This window comes from Arachis stenosperma, chromosome 8 (assembly GCF_014773155.1).
Source record: "Arachis stenosperma cultivar V10309 chromosome 8, arast.V10309.gnm1.PFL2, whole genome shotgun sequence".
NCBI classification, from domain to species: Eukaryota; Viridiplantae; Streptophyta; class Magnoliopsida; order Fabales; family Fabaceae; genus Arachis; species Arachis stenosperma.
The window spans coordinates 46,010,663-46,035,421 of NC_080384.1; the positions used below are offsets into that span (position 1 = coordinate 46,010,663).

A 24,759-nucleotide genomic window follows, 5' to 3' on the forward strand; every position below is an offset into this window, starting at 1 on the left:
ACTCAATTTTGAGGTGGAAAGAACTTTGCCAAGAAGGCATGACTAGCTTTTCCCATGAGTCCAGTCTTTCCTTAGGTTGTGAGTCCAACCATGTTCTAGCTCTGTCTCTTACAGCACAAGGGAAAGCATAAGTCTGTAGACCTCAGGTCAACCCCATTAGTCTTGACAGTGTCACAGATTGCAAGAATTCAGCTAAGAACTGATGAGGATCTTCCAATGGAAGTCCATGGAACTTGCAATTCTGTTGCATTAGAGAAACTAATTGAGGCTTAAGCTCAAAGTTGTTTGCTCCAATGGCAGGGATAGAGATGCTTCTCCCCTTGAGGTGCCAGAGAATAGAAAAATGGAGACAGGTAGAAAATTCGAACTTATCAAAGAAGATGGAGTTCGAATTTTGCATTAAGGGATAGTGTTAGTCCATAAATAGAAGGATGTGGGAAGAAGGGAAGTAATTTTCGAAAATTAAGTTAAAAAGATTTTTAAAAACATTTTGAAAAACTTTAATTTGATTGTCGAAAACAAGAGTGAGAAAGAGATCAAGTAATTTTTTGAAAAAGATTTTGAATTTAGAAATCAAAAAGATTTGATTGAAAACTATTTTGAAAAAGATGTGGTTAAGAAGATATGATTGGTTTTAAAAAGATGTGATTGAAAAGATATGATTTGAAAACAATTTTAAAAAGATTTGATTTTAAAATTAATGACTTGCCTGACAAGAAAAGATATGATTCAAAAATTAAACCTTCCCAACAGAAAAGGCAACATACTTGAAATTTGAATCAAATCATTAATTGTTAGCAAGTATCTTTGAAAAAGGAAAGAAATTGATTTGAAAACTTTTTGATTGAAAAGATATGATTTGAAAAAGATTTGATTTTGAAAAACTTTGAAAACTTGAAAAAAATTGATTTGAAAACAAAATCTTCCCTCTTGTGCCATCCTGGCGTTAAACGCCCAGAATGGTGCACATTCTGGCGTTTAAGCCCAAACTATACCCTTTTGGGCGTTAAACGCCCAACCAGGTACCTGGCTGGCGTTTAAACGCCAGTCTGTTCTTTTACTGGGCATTTTTGAATGCTCAGCTTTTTTCTGTGTGATTCCTGCTGTATGTTCTGAATCTTCAATTCTCTGTATTATTGACTTGAAAAGACACAAATTGAAAATATTTTGGATTTTTAATAATGAGGAATAATCAAAATGCAACTAAAACCAATATAATGCATGCAGACCCAACTTAGCAGTTTGTATACTACTGACACTAATGAGAATGCGTATGAACACACAAACACTCAGTCAAGAGAATTTAAAGATTAGAGTAAGAAATCATCATAACATCTTGAAGATCCTTAAGACACATGAATGGATGCATGCAATTGACACCAAACTTAAATGACTCTAGACTCAACAAGAAACATAAAATCTTTTTGGTCTTTTATGATTTTGAAATTTTTTTTTGGATTTTTTTTTTCGAAAATTATATGAAAGAAAATAAAGGTATCAAAATTCTTATGAGAATTCCAGGAATCATGCAATGTTAGTCTAAAGCTTTAGTCTAAAGGAATTAGACATAGCTAGCTAAGCTTCAGCAGGACATTGCATTCAAGAGCTAAATTGATGATGATCAATCAGCTTTGGTGATGATAAGAACATCACCTTGAACACTAGAATTCATTCTTAAGAACTCTGAAAAAAAATACCTAATCTAAGCAACAAGATGAACCGTCAGTTGTCCATACACAAAACAATCCCCGGCAACGGCGCCAAAAACTTGGTGCACGAATTGTGATCATACAACTTCGCACAACTAACCAGCAAGTGCACTGGTCGTCCAAGTAATACCTTACGTGAGTAAGGGTCGATCCCACGGAAATTGTTGGTATGAAGCAAGCTATGGTCACCTTGTAAATCTCAGTCAGGCAGACTCAAATGGGTATAGTGATAAACGAATAAAGCATAAAGATAAAGATAGAGGTACTTATGTATATCATTGGTGAGAGCTTCAGACAAGCGAATGAAGATGCCTTCCCTTCCGTCTCTCTGCTTTCCTACAGTCTTCATCCAATCCTTCTTACTCCTTTCCATGGCAAGCTCATGTAGGGTTTCACCGTTGTCAGTGGCTACCTCCCATCCTCTCAGTGAAAATGTTCCCATGCTCTGTCACAGCATATGGCTAATCAGCTGTCGGTTCTCGGTCAGGCCGGAATAAAATCCATTGATTCTTTTGCGTCTGTCACTAACGCCCCGCCTGCTAGGAGTTTGAAGCACGTCACAGTCATTCAATCATTGAATCCTACTCAGAATACCACATACAAGGTTAGACCTTCCGGATTCTCTTGAATGCCGCCATCAGTTCTCGCCTATACCACGAAGATTCTGATCTCACGGAATGGCTGGCTCGTTTGTCAGGCGAGCACTCGGTTGTCAGGCGATCAACCATGCATCGTGTATCAGGAATCCAAGAGATATTCACTAGAGCTTTGATTGCTTGTAGAACAAGAGTGGTTGTCAGTCACTTTGTTCATGAGTGAGAATGATGATGAGTGTCACGGATCATCACCTTCATCAAGTTGAAGAACAAGTGATATCTTGGACAAAGAACAAGCGGAATTGAATAGAAGAACAATAGTAATTGCATTAATACTCGAGGTACAGCAGAGCTCCACACCTTAATCTATGGTGTGTAGAAACTCCACCGTTGAAAATACATAAGAACAAAAGTGATCATTGGTTTCGGCCCCAGAGAGGGAACCAGAAGAACCAAGATGAAAATACAATAGTAAAAGGTCCTATATATAGAGAACTAGTAGCCCAGGGTGTACAGAGATGAGTAAATGACATAAAAATCCACTTCCGGGCCCACATGGTGTGTGCTTGGGCTGAGCATTGAAGCATTTTCGTGTAGAGACTCTTCTTGGAGTTAAACGCCAGCTTTTATGCCAGTTTGGGCGTTTAACTCCCATTTAGGTGCCAGTTCCGGCGTTTAACGCTGGAATTTCTGTAGGTGACTTTGAACGCCAGTTTGGGCCATCAAATCTTGGGCAAAGTATGGACTATCATATATTGCTGGAAAGCCCAGGATGTCTACTTTCCAACGCCATTGAGAGCGCGCCAATTGGGCTTCTGTAGCTCCAGAAAATCCACTTTGAGTGCAGGGAGGTCAGAATCCAACAGCATCTGCAGTCCTTTTGAGTCTCTGGATCAGATTTTTGCTCAGATCCCTCAATTTCAGCCAGAAAATACCTGAAATCACAGAAAAACACACAAACTCATAGTAAAGTCCAGAAAAGTGAATTTTAACTAAAAACTAATAAAAATATAATAAAAACTAACTAAAAGATACTAAAAACATACTAAAAACAATGCCAAAAAGGGTACAAATTATCCGCTCATCACAACCCCAATCGGGCTTTCCAGGATGATCCCGGCACCTCCGAAAGTCTGGTTGGAGGCTCCGTCAACATGGAGCTTCCATCGTGTACTCACTTCTTCGCTTGGATCTCCCGTTACCTCTACTAGAAAATCCGCCATCGCCTGCGCCTTGATGGCTTGCCGGGGTTCGTATCGTATGTCATACTGGGAGAGTTCGATGGACCAAGTCATCATTCTTCCCGCCAGATCGGGTTTTTGGAGTACTTGCCGGATCCCTTGGTCTGTTCTGACGACAACTTGGTGACTCTGGAAGTACTGCTTTAACCTTCGTGAGGAAGTTAGAAGTGCTAGGGCTAGCTTTTCCAACTTGCTATACCTTAATTCTGCCCCTTGCAAGGCCCTGCTTATGAAATAGACTGGCTGTTGGGCTTTTCCGTCCTCCCGTACCAGAACTGCGGCCAGGGCTTCACTCGTTATGGCGAGGTATAGGTATAGTGGTTCCCCGTCCTTTGGCTTCCCGAGGACGGGTGGTGCCGCCAGGATTTCCTTGAAGTGCCGAAAGGCCTCTTCACATGCGGGCGTCCACTCAAACGCCATCCCTTTCTTCATGAGGTTAAAGAATGACAGGGCCTTTGTTGTCGAAGCTCCGAGAAATCGGGATAATGAGGTCAACCTCCCTGCCAACCTCTGGACGTCCTTGATGCAACCTGGGCTCTTCATCTGGAGTATTGCCTGGCATTTCTCCGGGTTAGCTTCTACCCCTCTCTGAGTTATCATAAATCCCAGGAACTTGCCGGCTTCCATGGCGAAGGCGCACTTGAGGGGATTCAGCCTCATACCGTGTTGACGAAGGGACGCGAATACACTCGCCAGGTCGTTCAAGAGGTCGTCAGGTCGTGTTGTTTTTGCCAGGATGTCGTCCACGTAGACTTCAACTGTTTTCCCTATGAGGTCGTGGAATATCCTGTTCATCAGCCTTTGATATGTTGCCCCCGCATTTTTCAAGCCGAATGGCATTACCTTATAGCAGAAAGTTCCTCCTGGCGTTATGAACGCCGTCTTGTCTTCGTCAGGACGGTGCATCGGTATCTGATTGTAACCGGAGTAGGCGTCCATGAAACTTAGATACCGGTATCCCGCCGCGGCATCGACGAGTGCATCTATGTTAGGGAGGGGGAAGCAATCTTTGGGGCATGCTTTGTTAAGGTCAGAATAGTCCACGCACATTCTCCACTTGCCGTTGTGTTTTCTCACCAATACCACATTCGAGAGCCATGTCGAATAGTCCACTTCCCGTATGAAGCCTGCTTCTAGGAGGCTGGCCGTCTGCCTGGCCACCTCCTCTGCTCTTTCCGCCGACATCTTTCTCCTCCGTTGGGCCACTGGGCATGCTTCCGCCTTGACGGCTAGATGATGTGAGATGATTTTTGGGTCTATGCCCGGCATGTCGGCTGGAGTCCAGGCGAACAAGTCCTTGTTGGCTCTTATCATTTCGATCAAAGGCTCCTTCAACTCATGTGGGAGGTTCTTGTTAACGAATGTGAACTTTTCCACTTCGTCACCGATTCTAAACTTCTCCAGATCCCCTTCTGGTTCTGGCCTCGGCTTGTCGTCCACTCTGGCATCAAGGTCGGCTAGGAACGCACCGGATGCTTCCTTGGACTTCTTTCTAAGGGAGAGGCTGGCGTTGTCACAAGCGACCGCCGTCTCGAGGTCTCCCCTTATTATCCCTATGGATCCGTCATCGGTAACGAACTTCATGACTAGCAGCTTTGTGTTGATTATGGCTTCGAAATCGTTGATTGTTTTTCTTCCCAAGATGATGTTGTAGGCAGTGGAATCTCGGAGGATTACGAACTCGGCCATCGCCGATCTTCGGCCTTGGGCTTGCCCCACCGAGATTGGTAGGGATATTACTCCGTCCGGTTTGATGAAGTGGTCGCCCAACCCGATAACCCCGTGCTGGTGAGTCGTCAGGTCGGCATCCTTTAGCCCTAGTGCGTCGAACACGTTGCGGAACATGATATTTGAATCAGCTCCTGTGTCGACAAGGATCCGTTTGACGAGGCCGGTTCCCACTCTGGCCGTAATGACCATGGGGGGGTTTTCCGGGGCGTCGTTGAACCATTGGTCTTCCGGGCCGAAAGAGATGGAGGGAGGCTTCTTAGAGTTTTGCACCGGCGGGGATGAGACCGTCAAAACCTTAGCGTCTTTCCTGTGTGCCGACCGGGATTTTGGCGCGGCGTTTTTGGCCGTTACCACGTTTATCACAGTGAGGCCGTGGTCTCTGTCTTCGGGTTCTTGTCGCCGTTTGGCTGAACGGGTTTTGCCTTCTTCGTCTTGGTCGCGATAACGTCTTCTCGGCTCCCTGATGAGGTGGGAGAACGCGGCTAGCTTTTCTTCCCTTATCGCTTGTTCCAGTGCATCCTTCAGGTCAAAACAGTCCTGTGTTTGATGGCCATAACCCTTATGATAATCACAATAAAGATTCTTATTTCCTCCCGTGCGGTCCTTAAGTGGTCGGGGTTTCGGTAGAATTCCCTTCTCAGCTATTTGCTGATAGACTTCCATGATGGGGAGAGTGAGTGGAGTGTAGTTAGTAAATTTCCCGACCCGAGGGAACGGTCTAGGTGCCTTGTTGGATGCCTCCTCTCTGGCTTTTTCTTTTGCTCTCTCTCCGTCACCTGGTTGCCGAGCTTGGCTGTAACCGGACTGCCGCTTATTGGCAGCCACGACTCGGCTGACTTCCTCGTCGTTTATATACTCCTTGGCTACCGTCTGGATCTCATGCATCGTTCAAACTGGTTTCGTGGTAAGGTGTTTTCGGAAGTTCTCGTTGAGGAGGCCGTTTGTTAGGCAAAGACTGGCCACCGAGTCGGTTAAGCCGTCGATTTCCAGGCATTCGTCGTTGAACCGATCTAAGTACCTCCTCGTCGGTTCTCCTTGTCTCTGGGTTACCCCTAGAAGGTTGATAGGGTGCTTGGCCTTCGCGATCCGCGTTGTAAATTGGGCCAGGAATGCACGGCTGATATCTGAGAAACTGTATATGGAACCTTGTGGGAGGCCGTTAAACCATCTGATCACTGGCCCTGCTAGGGTTACCGGGAAGGCGCGGCATCTTACTTCGTCCCCAACTCCCTCCAGATTCATCCTGGCCTCAAAGGCCGTGAGGTGTTCTAGAGGGTCTTGAGTTCCGTCGTACCTCATGTCCGTTGGTTTGTCGAAGTGTTTCGGCAACCGGACCTCGAGGATAGATCGGTGGAACGGGGTGACGCCCATTATCACAGGTTGTCGTGTTCTCTCGGATCTCCCTTCCCCGTCCTCGCGGCCTCTTGCCGCTCGGCGGGTTGGTCCGCCACGGGAGTAGATGATCGTGTCATCTCGTCTTCTCATTATGGGTGACTCCTCCCGCGTGCTCTCCGCTTCCGTCCGGGATGCGGATGTACGCTGCGGGCGGCTTCGGTGAGAGTCTTCCTCCTCGCTCCCGGGAGATGGGGTATAGCTGGATCGGTAGACCGTCCATCCCGCTCCCGGTCGGCCAGCTGTCGTTCTAGGTTCTGGACTCTGTGGCGTAGCTCCTGCATTATTATGGCGCTATCGCCGCCCGTTTCCCCGAAGGGTCGTGTTCTCGTGTGTTGTTGGGGGGACCTCCGCCGCCCCCTTAGCGAGGCGACGGAGGCTGCCCCCTCCGCTCCGGCTGCTCGAGCTTGGTCGCCGGGACCCAGCACGACTTCCATTTAGGCAGGCTTTCCCACAGACGGCGCCAATGTTCGGTTGTCGGGTTCCGGACAGATCGGGTGTACAGGTGAAGGGGTGAGGACGCCTTAGCTTTGGTCGCGCTGGTTGCGGGTTTGCCGAGTAGACGAGCACTTGTCCTGGAGAGGTGATAAGGGGGGTGCCACCTACAAAGACACTCCGACGCTCAAGTCAGCTAGTGCGCAGGCGGGGGAAAAATGATATGGAAAGGTGACGTACCTCGGGGGAAGAGCCAATCTTCCCTTTATATACATGTCAGTAGTGGGCCCCTCATGAGGACAGGCCCATATTCTCAAGGATGCTGTCCTGCAGCCGTGCTTGGGTCGCACAGGACACGTGTCCGGGTCGTTTGAAGGGCGCGGAACCGGGTCGGGTGGAGCTCGGGCCGGGTCGACCCGTCGGTTCCTTGGGCCAGACCGTAACAGCATGTTACAAAGGTAACCAACAATATTAGATGCTCATTTTACTAGGTGTATGGATAGTTATTCTAATATTAAGATTTAAATGAATAATTTAAAAGTATAATGTATTTTTATTTTATTGATAATTGTTCATATTGTTAAAAAAGTTATTAATTACCTACCATAACCCTATTACAAAATATACGGACATGATATCATGGATTATGAATACTGGGACCATAAATTAATGGTTAATGGTCACCATCTTTTACTTTAATCCAATATGAATATAGTTTTATGATCACAATTTTTTAATAAAAAATTAGGATTTTTTTTTATTATAGCCATCAGTTTTTCACTTTTTCTATTGAATATTTTAGGTAACGGTTATAAACCGTAACCATAGTCTAAAGACCTCTTATTTTTCATTATTACATTAAAAAAAAAGTTAAAGTTTTTTTTAATAAAATATTACATAAAATAACAAAGTTACAGCATGCTAGAAATTTTGATAAAAGAATAATGAAAAAATCCAGAAGATCAACTAGTGATCAGTCATTTATAGTCAACTAGAAAAAAATTTTAATTTAAAATAAAAAAATTTAAAATTTTAAACAACACTCAAAAGAATTATTCTAATTTCACTTTTCCTCCCCTCATTCACAGTTAAAAAACAACTTCATAAATCCTTGTCACTCTTCCTTGCAATATAGTTGCAGTCGTCAAGCCGCCGAAGACGTGCCATCTACGTTGTTCACTGGCCGCTGGCCAACCTTCCACCACCAACCACCAAGACTCCCGTACCCGCTGAGCCGCAGCGCGTATCACGAAAAAAGCATAGTCGTGCAGACACGCCACCGCGGCAACATTGCCGCCCATCGTGCTCTCCGACACGCAGTCCTCTGTGCCACCAACCGCCGTAGATCATCCACCGTGAAGACGAGACGTGACGCCATAGTCATGCATCACACCGACGAGGTTGTGCACCACGCCATGGAGACCCTGCCTTATACAAGTGTCAAAGACCGCCATGCCTCCTTTGCGACGTGCATACTGTATCATTTTGGATGATTATTTTTACTAGTTTTGGATGTTTCTGTCTCTTAAGTTTTGGAGTTTTTTTTTCTTACATTTTGGATGCTTTTTTTTAACAATAACACATAAATAACATCGGAATTTTTTAATAATAACACATAAATTTCTTAGTTTTTACACCGAAATTATTTAAATACAGAATCATAAACTACTAACGAACCACATTAACTAGATTCGAACCACACCTCAACCATTTGATTCGATTCAACAAAATAATCCAATTTGCTCTGGTTTAATTGACAGTCTGATGAACTTGAATCACTTTATTGTTTTCGAAAACGAAATACCTGTTCAAAACTGATTTTACTGCTTGATTTCAAAAAATTTGATCCAAATATTCAAATCAGATAAAAGAGTATTGATTTGAACGAAGAGAACATAAGGAATGAAGAGAATAAAGAGAAGAAAGATAACATAAATTAAAGAATGCAAAAAAAAAACAGAGAACGTAAAGAACGCATAAAATATAGAAAAAATTAGAAAAAGAAAACGAAATTCGAATAAAAAAAGCAGTTATATATATATATATATGTTAAGTAAAAAATTTGTTAGAAATAGTAGCGCGTGGAGGTGAATTCGGTTAAAGCTATTTGGTTGGATTTAGTCGATAAAATAATTTAGATGTAGGAATTAATTATTTTATTAAATACTTTTTAAAAATGACAAGTGCCGGGACTAGTAATGTTTGTTTCCGACGCTACTTTTTGTTAGGTATATGAGTATGGGAGGCCACTTACATAAAGACACAAAAAACGTCTTTTTTTAAAGACGTTAGTATGATTGGATATCTCTATTAAACCGGTTAATAAGCTATTTTTTAATAATTCAGAATAAAATCGGTTTATTAAAAAAAATTAATAAACCTAATTGTCCGTATTATAATTATTAGATTCGGTTTGTTCTGATCAATTTACACAATATAAACCGAATTATATTTGAATTTTTTATAAAAAGACAAATATATCTTTAATTTTTTATTTTACAGACATTTATCTCTAATAATTTAAAAACACAATTAAATCTCTATAAAAAAATAATTCTAACCCTAACCCCTGATCTGTCCAAGCCCAAATTCAAGCTTAACAGTGAAATGGTGAAATAATTTGCTGCGAGTTAAACCCTGTGACCCTGAGAAGCCACGCCCGCCCAACCTTCTTTCTTTCTTCTCTTCTTCTCTGAAACCCAGCCCAGTCCGCAGACCTCCACACCAACCTTTCGTCCGTCCGTCCGTTCCTACCGCCGGCGACCACCGTCGCTAACCCTCCCTCCTCCCTTCTTCCTTTTCTTTCTTCCCTATTTCTCCATTTCTTTCCTCCTGTACGCAACACCCCTGTTCGTGGCGCCACCTCTGTCTGCACCTTCCAGTTCCGGTGAAAACCACCAGCGGTGGCGAAACTCTGTGCCGCTACGACACTACCTCCGCTCCTTACGCTATCTTCTTTTTTCACTCCTCAACGCAGGTGGAATCTGTTTCTTTTTTTTCTAATTATTTTTTTATTCAGTGCCTTTTGATTATGCTTTTACTGATCTTGTTAGACTTAGGATAGTTGATTATTTGTGTTTCTGGACTGAATGTGTATTGGCTGGTTGAAATTTTTGGGTTGATTGATGCTTACATTAAACTGAAATTGCTGTTTATGAATCCGGCATACAACCTGTTCGATAAATTGACTGAAAGTTAAATCTTATGTCTGATCATCATAGGCTTCAAATTTTGTTTTCATCAGGCATTGTAACTCATATTGTGCAGTTTTCTATAAGTTTTTATGATGATTGAGATTGAATTTTGGTTATGCACTTGGTGAATGTTCTTGCTTAACACCAAATTGAACTGAAATTTTAGAATTCATTCCTTGTTTGGTGTTATATGTTAAGTGCATACAGAGTTAGCAAGTGAATTGATGATATTGCGTATCCATGTAGTTGTTGAACATAAATGATCATATACTCTTCCGACACCCTTGAACCGAAGCACAAGCAGTCACCAAGAAACGTGGAATGGTAAGTATTGTATTCCATTCATTACGATTAATCACATGAAACCTTACCAGTTACCAATTATGAACGCGAGTGTGATTCAGAAGAGAGACGAGAGGATGTTTCGGTTGAGTAAGAACAAGGCTTCTTCGAAATCTGCAGCTGATACAAGATTTGAGTTCTGATTCTCTCATTTTAAGGCTCTTCAGGTAATTTAATTTAATTTTTATTTTTCCCTTATTCTTCCATTTACGTTGATAAATGCTAATGCAATAGTGTGTGAAAATTTGTTGTGTTTTTTTTTTTCACGTTAGCTTAATATGCTTCGTACGTTCGCAATTGTTGATCCGCGGTGATGAACTGATTATGCGTTTGGTGCGGAATTTGCAATGCAAGCCTCAGAATCTTAGATCCTATTTCTAATTTAGAAACAGCGAAAACTAGTGTTTTATTTGTTGAATTTTATCAAAGAAGATGAAATTTATTATGTGAAGAAGTTTAGTATATTGGAAATGGATGATAATTAATTAAGGTGAACTAAAGTGAAGTTGTTCTGTTGAGGTATAATATAGAATCCTTGAGACTTGAATGTTTTATCAAATGCAAGTAGCAGATTGGGTTGTTGGTTTGATATGAATAACAAGTGTTCATACATATTTTTATTCACATTATTAATAACTTAATACTAAGCAGTGGGACAAATCATAATATTGAATGACTGGAGTGACATGTTAAAAGTAAGCAAAGATGACTTATCTTTAAGTTCTAAAGTAGTTGTAATCAAGGGGAGAAATGTTTAAATCACCAAAATTATACTCTTTTTATCCAAATTTTGCTGCTAAAAAAGTTGTATGTTGATTTTAGAATTGTTTTCAATAGTAATTCAGTGTGCGGGGAAATAAAGGAAATAGATGGTTCTGTTAATAATAACAAATACTGATTCTCTTATTTGTAGGTACCCAAGGGATGGGAAGCTGCTTGTTTCTGTTGTTTCGGTAGAAAGTGGTAAAGCTATTGCAAAGTCAAGCAAGGTGCTGGTGCAAAATGGGAGTTGTCAGTGGTCAGATTCTTTTTCAGAATTTGTATTGTTTCCAGGAGATAATTCTTCCAAGGAGATTGATGAATGTCTCCTCAAGCTTATTGTTGCCATGGTGCTGATACTATTGCTGTTTGCTGTTCCTATTGTGTATACTCTACTTTGTAGTTAAGATGTTTCTTTATCAGTTAGAAGTTTGTTTGAATTATGATGTGGCTTAACAGGGACCATGAAGATCTAGTATCCTTGGAGAGGTCACTGTTAATATGGCAAGTTATGTGAGTTCAAATGCTGAATCTCCACTTTCACTCAAGCTGGGTAAATGGCAACCATGGGACAGTTTTACATGTCAGATATACAAATAAAGTTGTCTTACTTTTATTGAGTGCAGAAACCTGGATGGTTGTGTTACTGTGGTTGGTTACGCTCGGATTTAATTGTAGTCAAGTTTGGGAGAAAAGTAACATTGGAAATCTGGAATATATTGCTGAGTATTGAATGTATCTTATTAATTCCAATTACTCTTGTTAATTGACAACTTGTTTTCTTTGGGTAATCTCTGTTCATTCAAGCGGTATTCACTGTGATTTTACTCTCTGATATACAATGTTGCATAGGATCATATGGAATTATATTTCTGCCCAAAGTTTTATGACTTGTATTCAATTGAAGTCTTAGCCACCAGATTGCCAACAGTTATTGCTGGTTCATACAGTTACATAATACCAATCATTTCAATAGTTCAAGCTAAAAGATATGATTTATATACAGATCCTTATGAGGTTAATGTCATTTTTCTTTCTTTAGATGCTACCCATTGTGCTGATTTTGGCTTAAATGGTTAAGTTCTCTTTTTTTCTCTTAAAAAAACTAAAATATTTTCTATAACTCAGATATTCACTCAGACAAAGAGGGATTCAAAGTGCCTTGATCGTAAGTGCATCTTTCCAGATGGTACTTGGATTTTTCCAAATCTGACTCGCATTAAGTGTTATTATTATAGGGACAACAATACTAACTGGATTACATTTAAACAAGCTAAGCAGGACAAGTGCATATTATTTTTATTTCCACTATTACAAAAAAGAAATGAAAAGAAAACATTACAAACTCCATGCACACAAAGGAAAACCAAGCACCAGAAAAACATCATAAAGTCACATACATGATTGAAGTTTGTACCACACATCGTCAAGGAAATGGTAATAGGCATACATCCATGATTTGAATATGAACAGTAGACCCATAAATCCCCAAAATCCCACTATAAATCGAAAAGCCACACTCACAAACAGCCACTTCACTCCATGATTCTTTCTCTCTTTTTCATTGTCATTAGCATCATCATCAGGAACTTCCCCATCCATGGTACAGTTGAGCAGCACTGGTGGACCACATAGCTTGTTGCCGACAAAATCGGATGCTTCAAAGCTTTGCAACTGAGTGCCCGTTGGGATTTTGCCCTCCAAGTGATTGTAGGACAAGTCTAGCTTGTTCAGGAAGTTCAAGTTTGTGATGCTTTGAGGGATCTCCCCTGTGAGTTGGTTGCCAGAGAAATCAATGGATTCCAATGACTCCATATTGCCAATACTTTGTGACCACTTAACTCATTCTTGGACAAGTTCAAATAAATCAGAGCAGATAGGTTTGTGATTTCCATTAGTATTTCCCCAACAATTTATTAGATGAAAGATCAATGTTTTTTACTAAGCCGAGAATGTTGTTGTACTCAGCATCTTTTCCTTTCACCCATAGGGTCATGCTTATAATATCACTTCCATACATCATGTCTTTTTGGATGGATGAACTTGCACTAGTTTTATCTATCATGGCACTCAAATGGTTCAAACAATTTGGTATAATAGACACATACAATAGGAATAATAGACACATCACTAACATCGAAACTTAGTTGGGTAATACTCTTTCTTCCAATTTTGTACTTCAACACTTTATTTTTTACCCAATCGCAAATTTCCATATTGCACATTTGCACCTAAACCGATCCTATATGCATCATCAACACACAAATGTTATTTATACAATTCAATTAAACAGAGGATTTGACTCAAGAGTTACCTTCCTCTTTTTCCAAAAGTTATAGCCGTCTGTAGATCTTCCAAGCTTAGTCGAGCTTCATTAATAAAACAAAATTTTATCAAGTATTACTAGCAATATATATTGGACAATTTTATACGCGATAAATAAAAAAGGGATATAATTATGGCCTCATTAGTAAAATAAGACCAATACATGAGTAATTCCTAATGATTCAACTCACCAAGTAAAAAATAAACATATGAATGAAATAAACAACATAGTTTAACAAAACAAAAAAAGTTAAATAAATCTATCTCTTACTTTTATAAAATTCAATAATTTTGATGTAATTAAATATTTTTGAAACAAAATCATTCTAAACCAAATTTATTAAGAACTTATTTAATTATATACTTTATCTATTAGAACATGTTATTCATCGGAACCTATATAAATTTGAAATACCATCCTTCTTTTCCAGAACAAAATATAAAGCATACTCAAAGTTGTAATATATTTCATTTTTTAGTAGATAACATTCTCTCGGTGAAGATTCTTTACTTGCAGAAAACAACAAATTAAATGCACACAAATTGAGGATTCACCCAAAATTCAAGAATCATGAACATAGAAATCCTATAGGTGTTGACAAAACAAAACAAAATCAATGTGCTAATGAATTGTAAGTTGAACAAGCATCAAAATATAGCCAAAAGTGCCTCATCCAAGAACAGTGTGCCTAACATTTTCGCAATTTAATCTTTATAGTAGATACAACACATAAATAAAATGCAAAACATTACATAGGCATTCAACCAAGCATGTGGTGTGCAATGCAGAAATTCAGCATAATCAAGCAGATTTCAGCGGAATTCAATCCATAATGGCCATAATCCAACACTTGCAACTTAACAAAGATCTACTAAACTAATCCTAACCTATCTTAACCGCTTAAATCCACTAACAACATGCAAAATTTCAGTAATGATTTGATTTCTATTTTTAGCAGCAGCAAGAAAATTTTAACAAAAGCTTCAGGAATTAAAAAAGAGCAACAGCACAAAATCAATTATTTGATTTTCCATTAACCCAGTCACAGTTTCACATTCAAAAATCAACAAGGCCACATTCAAAAATCAACAACAGGACATAAAAGGAAGAGAAGAACCGAAGAAGTGAAGGCAGTGCCGCTAACCTTCGACGGCGACATGGACGGCGCCCGGCGAGACGACAGCGAGTGGTAAAACAGCGGCGAGCTGCTCCAAGTTCGAGAGAATCCAGAGAGGACGGCGACAGGGGGAAGGAGGACGCCGAACTACGATAGAGGAAGCAGAGGCGCCGACAGCACGGACGGCGGCGGCACCGCGGCAGACCCGTTGCAGGGAGAACTTAGGGTTTTGGTAGGATGAGTTGGAAAGGTGCTATGAGTTCAGACTTCAGGTGATAGTGATATATGATTCACGTATTGGGGGGTGGGGTGGGTGCTGGGGAAATGGGTGGGTGTAAGGGGGAAGGGGTGGGTTTGGAAAGTGGATCCGACCATTTTTTTAATTGGTTTTCGATTGAACCGGTTAGACCGGTCGGTCTGACCGAATTTTAAAATATTGAAATTGGTTTTATTTTGGTTAATTAAAAAATTTATAAAAAATTGGTTCACTAAAAACGTCCAATTATATGACGACACGTAGGCGTCTTTATAAAAAGACGTTTTTTCTAACTTTGTGGGAGCATCTCCCATGAGTATGACAAGAGATTAAGGAATAGGAGCACGTGAAAAATGGAATGATCGCGGAAGAACCATAAGTCACATGGAACTGGCTCAATCATCTATTTCTCATGTCACCATGACACCATCTCCTGTGTTTACTTTTCCAATTAATTTATCCAAATAAATAACTTTAATTTGTTTCCGTACTAATAGTAACTAATAAGATCTCTATACTATATTTCGCGCTAACATGGTTGAAGAAACATTTTGTGTATCAAATTAGTAATTATAAGTAACAAACTGATTATACTATTATGTTATATATACAAGTGTCTTTAATTTGTCAATCAAATTTAAAGAAATTGATTTAAATTCAACAAAAAATTATTCACATAACGTTTACATAAATTACGCACTTATTTTTTTTTTTATGTTCATTCTTCTTTCTTGCATGTTTCTTTCACATCGCCGTCTCTTTATTGCTATTGTGGTTTTTTATTTCTCCTCCTTCTCTTTTTTCTTGTTGTAATAGTTTTTGTTTTTTTTTTTTTTTTTATTTGATTTTGTTTTTATTTTTATTCTTTTTAAAAAAGTGGAATAAGAAGAATTATGAGAATGTAAAATAAAAAAGAGAAAATAAAAAAAGAGAAGAAAATAATGATGAATTGAAGAAGAAAAAGAAAAAGAGGAGTTTCACTACAAGAAATTCGTCGAATACCGTTGGATTTATCGACGGATTTAGCGTTGAACATTATCGTCGAATTTATGGACGGTTGTAACGCAGAAGTCGTTACCTCAAAGCTTTATCGATGAATTAGATTTTTCGACGGTAAATTCGTGGGTAATAATTGGAGGAAAAAAGTGTGGAATAGGCGCGAATATTTGCATGGGTTTTACCGTCGAATTTATCTGACGGTAAGCCAGTTTAGTTAAATGCCACGTTTTGGTGACACGATATGATGTACTGTTGGATTCATCCCACGGTAAATTCAACGATAATATGCCCTAAAATTGAAAGCACAAACCCTCTCCCCCTTCAATTCGAAAATACCTTCTCTCTCTAAACTCTCTTCTCCCTTTCTCTCTCTAGCCTCCACCACCAGCCCCGCCTCCCCAACCCGGCCGCCGCTGGCCCTAGTCAGTTGCCGTCGCGTCTCCCTTTCCCAGTGCCATCCCAACGTCCCCCCCCCCCCCCCCCCCCCCGCGTTATACCAGCCGCGACACTGATAAGCGTTCGCTGCCCGCTGCCGCCATTGCCCAAGCGCACCGCACCGCCGCCGTCACCAGCCAAGCAGCGCTACTGCTTCTCTGTTTTGCATCTCCCTCCCCCACTAAGTTACAGGTTCGATTTTAATTATCTTTTAATTTTTCTAGGTTTTAATTAAGTTAGGTTAGTTATATGTTAATGTTTTGTTAGTAAATGGATTAGTTTGTGTTATATGGCTGAAAGTGTTGAAAATTGAACTGGATTGCTAGAAATTGCTGTTGAGATTGGTTGAAACTTGTTTAATTATGAGAAGATTCATTGTTTCACTACCGATTTTGATGAATTGTGATGCTGGAATTGTTTGGATGATGTTTAATTCTTACCTGTTTAATTGTTGGAACTGTTTTGATTGTTTGGATAATTGTGAACTCATTAAATGTGTTCCATGAAAATCCATATAAATGGTCCTTTCCTCTAAGGCAGAACGCTCCCCTACCGATTCATTTTTACATTTCACAGCTTCGGTAGATCGCTTAGTCCTATTCATCTTCGGCGCAAGAGCGCTCGATCAGTGAGCTATTATGCATTCTTTCAAGGGTGGGTGCTTCTAGGCAAACCTCCTGGCTGTTTCTGCACCCCTAACTTCTTTATTATTGAGCGATCATTTAGGGGGCCTTCGTTGGTGATCCGCACTATTTTCCTCTCGACGATGAAGCTTATCCCCAATCGTCTCACTGGCCGACCCTGACCCTTGTTATTTTGAGGTCATATGTAGTATTCAGAATTTGCCTCGATTTGGTATCGCTCTCGCGGCCCGCACTGAAACAGTACTATACCCCTAGATGTCCAGTCAACTGCTGCACCTCAACGCATTTCGGGGAGAACCAGCTAGCTCTGGGTTCGAGTGGCATTTCACCTCTAACTACAACTCATCCGCTGATTCTTCAACATCATTCGGTTCGGATCTTCAATTAGTTTCACTCAAGCTTCATTCTGGTCATAGATAGATCACCCAGGTTTGGGTCCATAAGCAATGACAATTGCCCTGTGAAGATTCGCTTTCGCTACGACTCTTGTGGTTTTCCTTAACCAGGCCACTGCTTATGAGTCGCCAACTCATTCTTCAATAGGCACGCGGTTAGAGCCCTGAGCTGGGCTCCTCCCACTGTTTGGGAGCTTACGGTTTCATGTTCTATTTCACTCCTCGGTGGAGGTTCTTTTCATCCTTTCCTTACGATACTACTTCACTATCAGTCACCCAAGAGTATTTAGCCTTGCAAGGTGGTCTTTGCTGATTCACACGGGATTCCACGTGCCCCATGCTACTTGGGTCAGAGCATAGGCTAGTGATGCTTTCGGCTATTGGACTTTTGCCATCTAGGGTGCAACACTTCATTGCTTCGTCTAGTAGCACAACGCTTATATAGCTCTCCCACAACTCCATTTTCACGGTTTAGGCTGGTCCCATTTCGCTCGCCACTACTATGGAAGTCGCTTTCGCTTTCTTTTTCTCTGACTACTAAAATGTTTTAGTCGGCCAAGTTATCTCTTGCCTGCCCATGGATTTAGCAGCAGTTCGAAAGGTTGACCTATTCAGAAATCTCCAGATCTACGCTTATTTTCATCTCACTGAAGCATTTCGTTGCTTACTACACCCTTCCTCATCTCTGGGTGCCTAGGTATCCACCATAAGCCTTTCCTCGTTTAAACATCGCCCTTAACTTAAACGCTATACCATCCTAAGGTGCTGTTAGATGGAACGATATGATCAACGTCCATGAATAATAAATCATAGCATAGATCAAACTGTCGAATTGGAAAATTTGGGTGCTATCATGTAGCATAGCTTTGCATCGGCTAAGTTCAGAAGTTGGAGATAAGCAGACTCGAACTGCTAACATCCTCCATGGGGTAAACCACTGTCTCTTAGGCCCCAACTGATTCTACCATAGAAGCCACCGATAGATAATAACTCCCCCCGAGCACAACTTACAACTTTCATCGTACTATGCTCTCCAAAGAACAACTCTTCTCAAAATCTCAAAAGGTGCTGAGTTGGAATCCCATTCTAACTAAGGATTCTTGTGGTTCTGGAGGATCTAGCTACAGAAGAACTGGGAACAGAGAGCCCCCATTTTCGCCCGACTCTTTGGTCTTAAGAATGCTGGTTTTGAGAATGAGTGACTGCCCTTCTCCGACCCTTAAGAATGCTGGCTTTAAGAATCCAAATAATGTGTTCCACTTTTTAACAAGGTTCTATGGTCGGTCTGCGACCCCTGGATGCCGAAGAAGTCCTTGGAGTGATCTCGTAGTTCCTACGGGGTGGAGACAATGGGGTCAGTCCATGGATTTTCTTTCCTTTTGCTGCATTTCATTCAAATGGTTGAAAGGCGATAGTACATCAAGCTGTTCACAAAGGGCAACTTGATCCTCTTCCCCAGGATCCCAAGTGAGGAAACCCTAGGAGAGTCGCCGACTTTAACTACCGTCCATGTAAGATCCTTACTAAATCTGATCAACTACCCATCCCACCTCTTCTACGTTTTTGACAGCCCATCTTTGTCTCAATAGAGTCTTTCAGTGTCATGTTCCTCTTTCCTATTACTTAGAAAAAGTGAGTCACCGGTTCAAGTAGAAGAAACTATCGTTACTGCTTGGACAATTAGACATCCAACCCGTAATCACAATGACCCAATTGCAAGAACGGAGTTCAACCAACTGAGCTACAATTGGTCACTAGTTAATATGTTCCATCAAAATCCATATAAATAATTTGTGAAATTGTGAATCAAAATTAGACAATTAGTTAACAATTGTCCATGAATCTCAAAATTGACTACTTTTTTATACAAAAAATTATATTTTTATCATAATTAGTTATTAACTTATTATTGAGTCTCTATAGTAAGTTTCTAGATTGAAATTATTTAATCTGAATTTGTTTAACTTGTCATTTTTGTATAGCAATTAGTTTTAAACTATTTTTCAAATAAGTATTTAACCTCACCTTTTTATAGACCAACATACAACTATACATTGATATTAGATTAATGATGGGATTAATATTATGTGCACAAAATACTTATACAAATGTATGTTCTTAGGGTAATGAAACCAGTTTTTTGAAGTTAACCCTAATTACTTTACAATTAAACATTAAGTTTCACATAATCATTTTTTTAGGGTAATGCATTATTTAGTTAAGCAAAAGTTTTGATACAAGAAGATAAAACAAGATTAGTTGGAACGATGAAAGTTTGTTAGCTAGTTGATGTGCTGCTAAATTTTTGTTGTTCTTGCTGAAATTACTATATTGATGTGAAATGCTACTGATTTTATGTTGAATATACTGAATTTGTAGAAATTGATATCAAAAGAATGCTTTTTTTGTTGCAAATTTGATGAAAATTGAATTAAATGGCGTTGATTTGAAAACTAATTTTTGATTTTACAAAGTTAGAATGCTTTGAAAGTTTAGTAAATGTGTGCATTTGAGTTGATTAGTAAAAATGATTAAAACCTCTTGGTGGGTGGATTAGGATTTCAACCATTGTATGTTGCCTTAATAAGATTTTGGATAGAACCCTTGTAGGGTAGAGAAATCCGAATTTTAGGGGAGATTTTGTCGAATTTTTTATAAGTTTTTGAGTGAAATTGAGCCATTAAACTTAAATATGTTTAGTAGAGTTGGTGAAATTAATTGTGTTTTTGTCAGTTTTAGTAATATATTCTTTTTGTAGACATGGTGATAGGTAGCAGAAGTCGATCGAGTGGATTACGTGGGCGTGGCTGAGGGTGGGTTCCACCGAATTTCTGATGACTGTCCAGTCATTGCCCTTTATCCCGACCACTATGTCGACCCCTGTGACATCACAGGCGGCACCATTGGACCTGCAGTAGTTCATGATGGCCCCAAACCTTAATTATGTATCTCTGATAAACCCATATTTTATGATAATTTTTGGATAGAAAACGTGGAGTTTATCAACCTATTTTGTATTTATTCACCAAAAATGCATGCTTTTATTATTTTTTTCTAAATTGTGCTTAAGAGTTAAAAATATACTTTTTGGATAATTAAATTGACAATTTTAACTCAATGATATTCTATTTGATGCCGTGATGTGTTTGTTGAGTTATCTCGGGTTAATAGGGCAAGAGTGGCTTGGAAGATGAAGCAAAAGCATGCAAGAGTGAAGAAATCATGAAGAATTGGAGATTTGAAGATTTAACTGTCGTGTGTACGCATGACCCACGTACGCATCTTCTGCAGCTATCTCAACTTGCGCGTACGCATGACACATGCGTACGCACGACCTGTAGCGCATGCATCATTAATGGAAGCACGTAACCGCGATTTGGGGCTGATTTTTAGGCCCAAATCATCTTTATTCTGAAGGAAGAAAAGGCCAAGGGAATGGGAAGCAAAGGGGAAAACACTTAGTCATAGTTTAGGAAGCTTCTGTTCATAGTTTTTAGAGAGAGAAGCTCCTTCTTCTCTCTAGATTTAGGGTTCTTGAATTATTTTTTGTTCTAGTTTTTGAATTGGATCTTGGTTACAGTTAGTTTTGTTAATTGAATGTTTGTGTTCCATTTTATTTTTGCTTAGAATTCACTAGCTAGTCTATTTCCTTTTATCTTGTTACTTTGTGGATTTTGTCAATTTTAAATTTTCATTAATGCATTGGTGTTTTCATATTTTATTTACGTTAATTGAGTTGCTATTTTTGATATTTGGTAGTGATTAGATTCAATTTTAGCTAATTTCTACAATTCTATGATGTTTTCTCTTATTGCCCACCAAGTGTTTGATGAAATATTTACTTTAGTTATGGAGTAGATTTTTGAATTCTTGACTTGAGGTTGAGTAATTAGGCATCCTTGAGTTATCAGTGTCCAATATTGATTGGTAATTTAGGGTTGTTAGTTGATTTGGTTTCCACTAACAGTAGTATTTCACTATGTTTAATTAGTGAGTTACTAGAATTTGTGGATAGAAATCAATTATGCCTACTTGACTTCCTCTCCCGTGTTTAGGGGACAATGAAGTGGGAATACTCTTCATAATTACCATGTTTGTAGTAGGTAACAAGGATAAGAAGCCTAGTTTCCCACCCCTAGCCAATGCCATTTTAAACATTAGATTACCATCTCGTTTATTGACTTAATTCTCTTAGTCTTTTTAGTCTAGTTCCGTTACTTTCTAGTATAGTTATCTTTTAATTGTTGCCATTTCAATTGCATGCTTACTAGATAGTTGTTTACTTGCTCATTGCTTTTACTCCTTGCAATTTTATTGTTAGTTGCTCCTTAATTTCTAGTTGTTTTACCTTTCCGCATTCATAATTAAAAACCTCAAATTCTATAACCAATGATTTACATTATATTGCAAGTCCAATGGAGAACGACCCATAATTGATTTGATTTGTGACAACTTTTTAAATTCTGATTGAGAGTTATTTGTTAGTTTGGACTATACTTACGACGAATTTATTATGAATTTTTTAAGCTAACATTTAGCTCTCATCAGCCTCCTCAGCTACGCTCCCCTACAGGTCCATCAGCGACGACAGATGTTGCGGTGGATGATTCCTCTGGTGCCCCCCAAGAGGATGCCCCGCCACCACCGCCCACGCACCGGATGAGGATTTTGCCCAATAGTATGTAGGCATGAGTACTCGTCTATTTTTATTGTTTTAATTCGTAATCTATTTTGAAATTGTTAAGGTTGTATGTATTTGCGAATTTAAGTTTTTTAACTGATAGGTTTATCCCAGACAACAATGCCTACATGCAGGAGATCACGGAGGTCATCAGGTCTATGTACGACGACATGTGGTTGAGCTACACTCAGGTCCCTACAGACGTCAGAGACCACTGGTTCTAGAAGTGGGCGATATTATTTTGAATTTTTCAATTAATTAACTGTATGTAAACTATATTTTAATTTGATTATGTAATGTTACATTAAATCACTATGTGCAGTTGAAATTTGTTTGGGATCAAGATAACTCTATCTTGATCCGCAAGATTCGACCACCAGGCAGCCAAGCGCCTTCAGCAAATGATGAACGACCTTTGTCACGGGCGCCTGCACCTAGTGATCTAGATTTGTGTAGACATCAAGAGGAAGCTGGACAACCATTTTGCTAGAAACGAGAGCGTTGCCATCTAACAAACATCGCCAACCGGACTTCACCGAGGTCGTCCAGGTATCCAATGGGTCGGCGACCTTCATGAAACAAAGACCAGACTGGTAAGTAGTTTAAGTTAATAATACTCGTCTGTTATTATTAATTTGGATGAATAATATTTGCTGATTAGTTGTTTGATTGCTTGAATTGAATTGGTGCAGTCTAAGTCCTTGAATCGTGAGGCCACGCTCGCAGAGACCTTCAAGGATACACATACCTTGAAGGCGAACAAGGAGAGATTCGTTGACGAATGGTATACGGCCAATTATTTGAGTCTCGATTAATTTGAAATTAATTTGTTTTGCTTTAAAGTCAATTGCGCGTTATTCTAATCACAGCGTGTGGGACACTGGAACAATACACGCAAGCTTTGGAGGCCGCAACACAGCAATCTTAGTAGGCTACTGGGGATGACAGAGCCGGCTCAGAGACCTCAACAGTTCATCCAGAACTCGGTCAGAGGCTAGAGCAGGTAGAGAGATTGCGGGAGGAGATGGAGGTGTATGCTGCTCAGATGCGAGCTGGAGGTAGTGCCGCTGGAGGTAGCAGCACTGGAGGCAGTGACGCTAGTGAGGCCGGTGGCCATGCTGCTGGTAAGAAACCGATTTCAACACCCACTCTACTGCCCCAATAGTGGGAGGGGGACGACAACGTCTACCGGTAGTCTGTAGGGTGCAGGGATGTCATTTATTTTTTTCAATTCTAATTTTCTTTTTTTTAGTTTTGTGACATTTTTGTGGATTCATTCATGCTGTTTTTTTAAATAAATAATTTATTTATTAATTTCAAAATTTGATATATTATTCTGGTTAACCAGAGTGTTATAACAAAATAAGTTGTTCATTTCTATTAGGTGTGGCTTCATTGAGAAAAAATTAAATTATAAAAAAAGACCGTCAGATTTATCAACAAAAATTTTTGACAATAAATTGATGTCAAAAACCATTAAAAGGTGCCAAAGTTACCGTCGGATTAATCCAACGGTAATAACATTCTCAAATTAGACGGCTACATGGAGTACACCAACGATAAGTCTGATACTAAGTTACCGTTGGACGAAATAATCTGCCGATAAATGGTTTTCAGCACCATTTATACCGTCAGATATTATCCGATGATAACATTATTACCCACGGATTTAACAACCATATCCGATAGTAAATCCGACGGTAATCGGTGATTTTCTTATAGTGTTTTGAATTGTGTAGAGTTTTAACCATGATAATATGACATAGAAAGTTTCTTAATTTTGACACAAAAATTTCTTAGCCGTGATACTGGTTCTTATTAAGAGGGTGAGACAAGAAGAATTATGAGAAAGTGAAATAAGAAGGAGAAAATAAGAAGAAGAAGAAGAAGATCAGAAGATGATGATGATAAAAAGGAGGAGTATGAAATTTTTGAATTGTATAGAATTTATTAAAAAAATAAAACTGAAATTGTTTAACCGTAATACATGAGATTTTTTAATTTTGACACGAAAATTTATTAACTGTGATACGAGTTCTTTAAAGTTTCTTGTGTCATACATAAAAAAATCATGTTATTTACAACTAAAAAGGATATACTTTTATTATCGTTAAACTAATTATGCGATATTGAACTAATTAAGAAAAAGATGATGATGATATTGAAGGAGAAGAAAAAAAAAAGAAATCAAACGAGAGAAGAAGGAAGATGACTAATGAAAGAGAAAATGATGATGATGATAATGGTGAAAGAAGACATACGAAGGCATTGAAGAAGCACGAGTACGTAAATTTGACTTAGTTAAAAAAAATTAATTCTTTAACATTTCTTTTATCAATAAAGATTAAAATTAAATATTATAATTTTCATTTTTTGACCAAAATAAAAATAAGAAACTACAAGGACTAAAATAAAATATTAAAAAATTTTAGGACCACAATTTTTCTAACCTTTAATCAATGACTTACATTGAATGGCTTCAAAGTACAATTCATGTTGCATGTTTA

The 24,759-nt window shown here is 39.3% G+C and overlaps 1 long non-coding RNA gene across 2 annotated transcripts; it reads left to right on the forward strand.

The window, feature by feature from the left end:
- The first annotated feature begins 9,718 nt into the window (after positions 1-9,718).
- LOC130943972 (uncharacterized) lies at positions 9,719-12,137 on the forward strand. 2 transcript variants are annotated; one of them, XR_009071929.1, is made up of 5 exons: positions 9,719-10,081; positions 10,545-10,622; positions 10,703-10,807; positions 11,554-11,749; positions 11,859-12,137. It is a non-coding gene; the product is annotated as an uncharacterized LOC130943972 (long non-coding RNA). The 2 variants fall into 2 exon arrangements; XR_009071928.1 differs by having other exon boundaries at positions 10,545-10,807.
- Positions 12,138-24,759: the final 12,622 nt, after the last annotated feature.